General features: G+C 33.6%; 1 pseudogene; it reads right to left on the minus strand.

The window, feature by feature from the left end:
* Positions 1-719: 719 nt before the first annotated feature.
* Positions 720-1,715, minus strand: LOC136312994 (glyceraldehyde-3-phosphate dehydrogenase-like; annotated as a pseudogene).
* Positions 1,716-9,555: the final 7,840 nt, after the last annotated feature.

Here is a 9,555-nt window from a genome sequence, read left to right on the forward strand (position 1 = left end):
TTTTGTGAGCAGTGTACTAATGCACTGTCAATTTTTCCTGCTGCAAATATCTTCTCTGGATTTATGGCCTGTATTTTTTCACTTACTTCATACTATTTTTCATACCTTAATTTCAGCTCTCATTAGGCTTCTGGCTAGAGAATAACAAGACAACTTATTATAATTTGTTTCAGTCAAATAAGTTATAATAGTTTTAGTTTCAACTTTTCCCTCTTATTTTGTGAAATAAATTTTATTTCTGGGGAAATAAAGTTATAAGAACAGAATTGATATTTTCATTGATGAAATTATCTACAGTTATTATAAATAGCAAGAAATAGCAGAAACAATTAAATCAGAAACTAATGACTATAAATAGAAAACAGCATTAACAGTTAGTTTGATTATAATTTTTGTGTTGTATAATTTTAAATACCTCATATAAACATTTTTAAGAATATAAAATGATGAATAAAGAACAGACATAAAATAATAATGAATATATATTTATTGCTTTAATTAATTGACTAATTAGGTAATTTTGGAGGGATACAGTGAATTTTATTGATGGTACATGACAAGGTTGGACTCCCCAAGCTCCTTCTTGTCTTCATGGGATTTGGGATGAAAATCCTGGAGGTCAGGAGATTCTATGGGTTGTGAGATTGATTTGGGGCAAGGACTCCCCAGCAGCTGAGGGCTTCTCTTCTTCTCACTGTGACTGGTGGTCCCAGGAACCCTTACTCCTTTGATACCATGTGGGCCATAAGGTTTACCACACTGTTGCTATAGCTAAATTCATTGTCATAAGGAAGCGAGCTTGACATAACGGTCATTTAGGGCAATGCCAGCCCCAGCACCAAAGATTGAGGAGTATGTGTCACTCTTAATGTCTCAGGACACAGCCTAATTTACAATGTAGCCTAGAATGCCCTTGAGGAGGCCCTCTGATGCCTGATGCACCACTTTCTTGATGTCATCGTATTTGGCTGCTTTCTCCAGGCAGCGTATCAGATGCACAACAAACAATGCATAGGGGGTGTGGACATGGAAGGCTATGCCAATGAGTTTCCCATTCAGTTGAGAAATGACCTCACCTATAGTTTTGGCAGCACCAGCAGAAGCAGGGATGATGATCTGTGAAGTTCTTTGGCCATCACACCACAGCTTTCCAGAGGGGCCATCCATGGTCTTCTGAGTGTCAGTGACAGTGTGGACTATGGTCATAATGCCAAAGTTGTCAGGGATGACCTTGGCCAAGGGGGCCAAGTAATCGCTGGTGCAGAAGGCAGTGCTGACAATCTTGAAGAAGTTGTCGTACCTGTCATAGTTTATACTCATCACAAACATGGGGAAATTCATGTAAGGCACAAAGATGATGACCCTCTTGGTTCCACCCTTCAAGTGAAACCCAGCCTTCTCCAAGTTAGTGAAGATACCAGTGAACTCGACAACATATTCAGCATCAACATCACTCAAATTGATGTTGACTGGATCTCGCTCCTGAAAGATGAAGATAAACTTTTCACTGAGGACAAATTTCTTGTTCTCAGCCTTGACTGTGCCTTTGAACTTACCATAAATTAAAATCATACTAGACTATGTAGATCATGTAGTTGAGGTCAATGAAGAAGTCATTGACTGCAACAATTTTCACTTAGCCAGAGCTAAAAGCAGCCCTGGTAGGTGACTAAGTGCCCAATCAAGCCATATCTGTTCACTCCGATCTTCACCATCATGTCTCAAGGTTGTGGCTGGCACTGTGCAGAAAAACATGGTTATCTGTCAGAAAGGAGGAACAGAGAGCCATATTTATATATTTTTAAGGTCAAATACAACAATCATGGATCTTCTCTGAATTTTCCCCAGTTCAATTAATCACCATGCTGATGAATTTGACTTCTTAGTTTTTCTTTTTGTCTTCACTTTATCCCTTTTGAAAATACCATCAACTTTCCTAGTTACTTATATTTGAGATTACAAATAACCTCATGATTTCTCTCTAGTCTTTAGGGACACCTCTTTCAATTATTTTTTCAGATAAAGATAGAATAATCTCTCTTACAATCAAATGTTGTCTTCTATATTTAAAGTGCCTTTTCTTAACTTTAAATGCATTTTTGAAAGCCCAGCACTTTAAATTTTCTTAAAACTCCCAGTGTGCTATGGCTTCTACTATTCTTCTACACTTTGTACTTTCATTTTCTTTAAAAAATACCTCAAACTTTAGCTTTATTCATCTATTACTTCATGTTTTTTGTTTATTTTCCAATTTATTTTTAGTTCTGGGTTTTTACATAGTTTTATTTAAAAACATTTTCTTATTCTTTAAATACAAATGATCCCAGAAAATTATATATTTTTGTAGTATAATATTTATAACTATTTTCTTATTATTACATATTCTTCTTCAGTGTAACGCTGTACTCCATGAAAGTAATTTTTTTTCTATTTATCACTGTATATCTGGCATTTGTGAATGTGCAAGATATATGATATGCAGTAATATATAGCAGTGGTCCCCAACCCCTGGGGTTGTGGACTGGTACTGGTCTGTGGGCCATTTGGTACCAGTCTGCAGAGAAAAAATAAATAACTTACATTATTTCTGTTTTATTTATATTTAAGTCTGAATGATGTTTTATTTTTAAAAAATGACCAGATTCCCTCTGTTACATCTGTTTAAGACTCACTCTTGACACTTATCTCGGTCACGTGATACATTTATCTGTCCCACCCTAAAGGCCAATCCGTGAAAATATTTTCTGATATTAAACCAGTCCGTGGCCCAAAAAAAGGTTGGGAACAACAGATATATAGGATATAGCACATATGATTTATAGCAAAGTGCCAATAAATATTCATTGCCTTGATTAATGGCAGAAGTGACTTTATCAAAGGACACCAGGCTGATGTCCTTGCTGCCATGATGTGCAGATGACAACTAACAAGGAGAGACTATTGCACTATAATATGGCATAAATACACAGTTCTGGTTGTCCAAAACATTACCTATAAGGGCTAAATTAGCAACACAGAAGCATAGAAAAGTTGGTGCCTATGAGAAGGATTTGGATTTGACCAATGTGAGAAATGCAATGGTAGAAAGCCAACAGATAAACTGTTAAACCTGCTTTCATGTAAGCTTTATCTGAAGCTATTCACTATGATTTAGCAAGAGGCTGTAGTCATTATGGAATTGACTAGCACTAGCTCAATAATATTCCCTTTGATTTGGCTGTTCCTCCATCCATTCTTCTCTCCTTCTCTGTCCTTATCAAGTGTTAAAATGTAACTTTTTTCTCTTCTTGATGGAAACGTAGAATATACTGGTAAATCTATTGTAGATCCAAAAATGGTGCCAAAAAGAAAACCCTCAGGACTTGAATATGGAGATGGTTTGCCCACCTGATTAAAGACAAGAGAAACCAGAGATCAGGTGACAAAATTTTATGTAATTTGGTGACATCACAATGGTTAAAGTTTTCATCTGTTGTTAATTGGGGTGAGGTGAAGGGAAAACATCAGATATTGGGAAATCAACTAGCCTTTGCTCTTTAAGAGCACCAGGAACAATGAAAATTGCTAAGATTGAGAAGCTTTGATGAATTGAAAACCTTCCCATAAAGCACACAAAAACCTGGAATTAAATTTGTAAGACTTACTGTGGAAAGTAAAAGTCTTTTTAGTAGTTTTAAAAGAGACCCTTATCACCTTTATACTCTGGGAAGAAGACTACTGAAAATCAATCCTGGGATCTGATTATAAAAGTTATAGGACTGAAAAGAAACTGAACATGAAGTCTCACAGGTCTTTCATTTTAAATCCATGGGAGTTAAAGGGCAGGATTTCTACACCAAGAATAGAAATACAGTATTGAGCTCACAAGACTGTGAATGCTTAGCCTTATAAAACCATTTCTAAATAGTGAAAGCAGTGATGAACATCTTGCCAAAATAAAACTTTCTCTCTATCCTCTGCAACCTTGCACTAACTTGACTAAAAAGCTCAGAAGACCTTTATTTACCTTAAGATCTGCTCTCATGAACACTCATGGCTTTCAGACAAAAATCAGAGTCTTGTCTTTGAACAGTTACACTAGAAAAGCTGTGCTATGAAAAGAAATAACTTATAGGCTAAGTATATCCAGGACTAGAGAAAAAGTAGTACAACATAAATATGTGTGTGGGTTTTTAAGGTATTAGGCCAGAGGAAAAAACATAAGACTGCATTAAAGTCACTGATTTAGGAATGCCTACTTATAGCAAAAACTCAATATTATGTCAGGGTTACTTGGAGGTGGTCCTGTTAATTTGTTGGAATGTCCCCTTAAAACCTGGATATAAACATGACATACAGAATATTAGATAATGTGTTGGAACTTCACTGAATTGAGGTATAGGAAGTATATCAGGAGACTAAGTGAAATGTCTATATTAGAATGAATTTACTATGTAAGAGGTGGTATCCAGCGTCTGATTGTTTCCTGCCTGATGGGAAGGGAAGGGAACTGCTTTGACAATGATAATGACAAATAATATGAAGGAAGCTCTAGCATCTTTGCACAAATGCCCTACATTGTTCCACCTTGATATAAAATTAATATCAAACCGAATATTATTTATGGAGCAACAATGGGTCCAAAACATTTCCTCATTTCTTTAAATAGCTGGATAGCTGAAGCAGCTTGTTTGTAATGCAAATATGATTATTATAATAATTTTGCATGATTATTTTCAAAAGCAGTTATTGTGTGTCAGTAATGTTTATTATTACCCCTATCTTTAATGGCTCTCTTGAGCTAATGCAAGGGCAAATAAGTAGCTCTCAGCATAGACATTAATGGAGGCAAATAAAATCTTGTTAGTAACTTGCTTTGTAAAAGTTCTTTAGCTCTTTTAGAGATTCTTCAGAATTAAGAAAAGCAGTATATATTTAGCAATGTTGTTTAAAAAAATTCTTCCATAATTTTCTTCAATCTGGACATATTTGGGGAAGAGAATTATTAAATGTATTTTAAGGCAGCACTTTGAGTAAGAATTGGAGAACTTGTTAGTAGTTTCTGCTGGTAGTATTGGTTGATAATACACTACTATTACAAATGAGAAAAATTTGCATAATTTGATGTTCCATGATCTCCATAAAAACAAACAAATAAACAAAAAATAATTAGGTAATTCACTAGTGATGATATTGAGTTAGAACAAGGTTTTTTTTTTAGGATTACCTGAATTTTCTGTATGTTTGTGTGTGTATTTGTGTACTAAGATTATGTACAGGACGGATATGAATCCACATTGCACTTAGAAGAAAATGTAAATAATGTTTAAAAATTAAACAATGTTATTGCCTATCATGACATCATCATATGGTTCCTGCCCCATCTTTCCAAATGACTGATCTTATGCAACTTTCATTCCTACTTCTGTTATATTTTCCATTGTATAAATTTTCTGCCAGGTCTTAGTAAATGTGAAGGTCTTTTGCCTTCCCCAGTTTTGATTGATGTCCCATTATTACCTACCAGATCATAACCTAAATGTTTCTCAGTAAGACCAACTCAACTACCAAATCTGAAGTTCTTCCTATACTAGACTTGATTCCAGTGTTCTATTTTTGTTTAATTATTTGTCTTCCATAAAAGGATTCTGTATACTTTGTAATATTTTTGTCTATTTTTTTTGTCATTCTTTGCTATGAAACAAGAGCCATGATGACACAAATTTTGTCTATCTTGGATACAATTATAAAATTAATACATAATATTACAACTAATGTTTAGTTGTCCCTAGTGAAGATTAATTAATTAATAATAAATTAAAACATCAAAGCTATAATTTTTAGGCATTGTGGTAAAAACACTAGTTGCATACTCATTTATCTTAACTCCCTTCAAGTTACATTAAAAACAAAGTATACTCCAAAAGTACAGTGTTTACTCAAAAAGTCAACACTTTATAATTTAAATTGTTTTAGTGTAAGGGAAAAAGCAAGAAGTAAAAAAAGTGGAAAGGAGTAAAATGAATCATTCCAACCCTGAACAACTGCAAAATGGAAATGTTGTTACTACCATCTAAGCATTTGCAAAGTTTTATATATAATTCCTAAACAAAAATGATGCCTTAAGAAACCTGAATAAACATAAATTCAGAATAAATTTTAATATAAATATCATTAATTGTCACCTTTATTTCTTTTTTTTTGTTTTTGTTTTTTGGGTTTTCTTTAGAGAGGAGAGGGAGAGACAGAGAGAGAGAGAGAGAGAGAGAGAGAGAGAGAGAGAGAGAGGAGAGACAGAAGGGGGGAGGAGCTGGAAGCATCAACTCCCATATGTGCCTCAACCAGGCAAGCCCAGGGTTTCGAACCAGCGACCTCAGCATTTCCAGGTCACCGCTTTATCCACTGCGCCACCACAGGTCAGGCCACCTTTATTTCTAAAAATAAAAATAGGTTGAAAAATTTTAATGTATTGATAGATATGATAAGGTATAAGGCTTAGTTATAGAATTATATTTCCCAAATTTTGGCCAGGTTTAATTTATTATTTAACTGTAAACAAATCATAAGTAACCCCAGAATAAATTCTGCAACAAAAACTCCAAGCAAAGAATATGCTGCCTTTATATACTTCAGTCAGGAAGGTATAAGAAATTACTATATAAATAGAATATAATAAAATTGTTAGGTGGTCTTCTTGAGATTTTATGCTGTAAATAAAAGTTTTTCTTGATGGGTATGCAACATAACCAAATGTCAAAATAAACTGGAGATGTTTTCTCTGAACCTATATACCCTGATTGATTAATGTCACCCCATTAAAATTAATAAGTAAAAAAAAAAGTTTTTCTTCCTTGAAGTCAGGAAGTGTAATGCCTCTGGTTGCATTGTTTTCCCTTCAGGATTGACTATTGCCATGACTATTCAGTTTTTTTTAGTTCTTTACAAATCTGATGACATTTTGTTTTATTTCTTTTAAAAATGTCATTGTGATTTTGATGGAAGTAGCATTTATGTCTTGGGTAATATAGCCATTTTAACTATGCTGATTTCCCCAATTCAAGAACATAGGATATCTTTCCATTCTTTTCTTTCATAAATTTAAAGAATATCTAAATCAACATTCCATAAAGGGAAGTGCTTCCATTGATTTGCTAAAATATTATGACTAACTGAAGTTTTAAAAAGAAAATAAAAACATTTTATAATATCAGTGAATGTGCAAGCCATCCCATGCATATCTGAAAATATATTCAAGGTCATGCTACTATTTCTAACTATATAGGTCATATAAACATAGACATTTGTCACTTAATATAGACATCATTATCTGCAAATATAATAATTGAAGTTTGACCACAGTGCTGTGATACATAAACAGAATTTAGCTGTAACCTAAGATAACAAATAACAAACTCTAACTGTAAGAAATAAGGGAGTAAAATTAATTTCAAGAAGAAAAACAAGAACTAGAAGATACAGATTAAAATTACAATGTGAACAAACACAAACTGTTTCTAATTTTATGTGGGGGGGGAGGTGACTTTTATAAATTAAATATTCCAAAAATCTATATGTTATGGATTTTTAAAGTATAATTTACATTTTTTCCCATATTCCTTCTTTGCTGTTAGGAAAGAAAAGGAGCTATGGTGTATGCCTGACACAGACCTATAATTTGGGTTTGATTTTCAACACAAGCTTTGTTACTAGCTTTGTTACCTCAAGGTTGTTGCTAAATATTTTAAAGGTAAGTTCCCCCCCCATATAAAATATGGATAATAAAAAACATATTTAAAAGGTTTCAAAAGGTTTCAGAGAGGGTTATGTGGGAAATATGTTTAAAATTCTTGCCCACATTTTTTCCAAAGATAATAGCTATTAAAATATTTTAGCACAATTGCAGTGTAAAATATTTTATTTCTGTTCTCAAACATCTTCATTAAAGATGCTCAGTGTGTACATATATATTTTTTCATATTTGGCTAAGATTAAATACTGGGATTGCATGTATTAAGTACCTGTGGAGAAATTTGTTGATTTCTTCATCTCAGTTTCAAAGATTTGTCTTTTGCATTCCACCCACTCCCTGTCTTATATAACCGCCTGTGTCTTAAAGGGAATTCTGCCCTGTGTTCCTTGTTAAATTTTCTACAGTGACATTGTAAAGATAAAATTTTCTTTTTAAATTTTCAAAATGTCTTCATTAAGTCTATAACTTTATTTGAAAAGAATAAAATATAACACAATGTAAAATGCAATGATGGCTATATAGTGGGTATATGAACATGTAGCTAGAAGCAAGAATGTTAGAATGTTAATTAGTTTTAAAACATAGATGATAGGTATAGAAATTTTCATGGTTAAAATTATTTCAATATTTTTGTTTATTCTCATAATTAAATATTAGGTGAAAAATTCACCTTTTAATTCTTTCTACAATTTATAAATTTATTCTATGTGCATGTCCAAACTATTTTTTCAGTTACATTGTTTTCATTCATTTGCTTTTCCCCCCCTTTCAGTTGACTAACAAAGAATATGGTAATAAATATGATGAAGAATAAAACCATTATAATTTCTATTACATGTACTTTTCTGGCCTTATATTAAATTACATTTAGTCAAAGCAATTACCCAGCTGCTTGCACTAGGAAATATCTGCTCTGAAAAGTAAGACTGCAAACAGTCAAAAGATATTGCTTATCAAAATTAAAACTTGTGTCCCTGGCTGGTTGGCTTAGTGATAGAGCATTGGCCTAATGTGTGGAAGTCCTGGGTTCAATTTCTGGCCAGAGAACACAGGAGAGGCGCCCAGCTGCCTCTTCACCCTTCCTCCTCTCTTTTCTCTTGGTCTCTGTTTTCCCCTCCTGCAGCCAAGGCTCCATTGAGCCAAGTTTGGTTTCATGGTCTCTGCTTCAGGCGCTAGAATAGCTCTGGCTGCAATGGAACAACACCCAGATGGGCAGATCATCATTCCCTAGTGGGCATGTCGCGTGGATCCCGGTCGGGCACATGTGAGAGTCTGTTTCTCTGCCTCCTCGCTTCTCACTTCAGAAAAAAAGAAATTAAAGGTTGTTAATAAAAACTTAAAGACCTTTCACTTTCTCTGCCTATCAATTTAAAGCTATAATTGTTATAAACTGTGTACAATCCCAATCAGTTTAGTATCCCCTAAAATCTGCCTTAAAATTTTCTCATCCATGCCCTAAATTCTATAAATCCTTTCTTAATTTCCCATGTTGAGACACAACCTGAGACTCTGTTAAGGTTTTTTTCTCCTTCACTTTCATAAACCTACTATTACACTAAGGTTTACATGATCAATAAATTTTGTTTCTGATGGTCTTGTGAAGTGTCAATAATAAACAACAGAATTCTGAGTGTCTAGTTCAAGGGGAGCTTTATATTATTCCTGGTTACTTATCCAGTTTTAATCATCTACTCTGCATTGTACCTGAAACTCTCAAGTTCAAGAAGCTGATAGAAGCTCTAGAAAATATGTTGCTATTTTCTTTGTAAATACTAAAATAATTATTATACTTTTAATTTTTGAAACAATCAGACTTGTAAGTGTAG

The sequence above is a fragment of the Saccopteryx bilineata genome, chromosome 9 (assembly GCF_036850765.1).
Source record: "Saccopteryx bilineata isolate mSacBil1 chromosome 9, mSacBil1_pri_phased_curated, whole genome shotgun sequence".
Taxonomy (NCBI): Eukaryota; Metazoa; Chordata; class Mammalia; order Chiroptera; family Emballonuridae; genus Saccopteryx; species Saccopteryx bilineata.